The sequence below is a fragment of the Echinops telfairi genome, unplaced genomic scaffold, assembly GCF_000313985.2.
Source record: "Echinops telfairi isolate 266 unplaced genomic scaffold, ASM31398v2 ScPeMD7_18;HRSCAF=68, whole genome shotgun sequence".
NCBI lineage: Eukaryota > Metazoa > Chordata > Mammalia > Afrosoricida > Tenrecidae > Echinops > Echinops telfairi.
Window position 1 is genome coordinate 41,772,407 of NW_022103915.1, and position 1,134 is coordinate 41,773,540.

Below are 1,134 nucleotides of genomic sequence, written 5' to 3' on the forward strand. Positions count from 1 at the left end.
ATCACGAATTATTGAGTTTCCCAGTGCGTATCAGCTATGTTTACACTATACTGTAGCTGACCCAGTGTGCAATAAATCGCATTGTGAAAAAGTTTGAAATATTGTAATAATTACTAAAATGTGAGACAGAGATACAAAGCCAACACATGTTTTTTGGAAAAATTGCACTGATAAACTTGCTTGATCCAGACTTGCTGCCAGTTTTCAATTCATGAACAACCCAATGTCTTTAAGCATAATTAAGGAAAGCTCAGCAAGATGAGATAACGCTTGTTCCAAATTCCCCAAAACTTCCAGTCTATTTTTGGATTTTTCTATTCTGTTCCTGTAGCATTTCTTTCGGATGTTCAATTAGAACCTAAAGAACTATACATTAAGCTTCATATAAAGAGTTACTAATTACAACAAAAGAATCACTACAGGTCTAAGGAATTCCAGTCTGATACTTGTCACGCCTGTCTGGCAGGTTGTGTTGGCTTGCGTGTTGCTATGAGGCTGCAAGCTCAAATACAACCAGGGTCATCCGTGATGACTATGTCTCCATGGGGCTTCCAGACAAGGCAGCCTCGGAATAAAACTTATTGATCCATTTCTAAAAATTACCCCATGACAACTCTATGAGTCACAACAGCATATTATGTGATACAGTACAGGAAGATGAGCCCCCTAAGTTGGAGGGCAGTAATGGACCCAAGCATGCCAGCAATGGTGGGTGTGGTGAAGGACCAGGCAGCCTTGTTTCTGCGGTACCTGAAGTCCTTCAGTGGGGAGCTGATTTGGTGGTAACAACAGCAGGTGATACTCGGTGATGGCGGAAAAGTACTTAAGGAAGGGTACATTTTGAAGAGGTTCAAACCTCTTCAGATAGCGAGGATGCCTGAGGATTTGGTACAAGCTGGTCTGGTGTTGTTGGGTGAACAACACACACCGCCCTGGCGGGCAGGTGAAAGGAGCTGGCCATTAGCCGCTTGGTGGTAGTGCAGTGCCAGGCCAGGTGCTGGCAGCGTAAGAGGCCTTTAGAATATGCTGGTCATCTGGGCTGCAGGGCTGACTTCTCTGTGTGCTAGTCACCCTCACGCCACCGTCCAGACAGGTGACTGTGGAAAGGTTCTTGTCTACTCAAGGCTGTGAGAT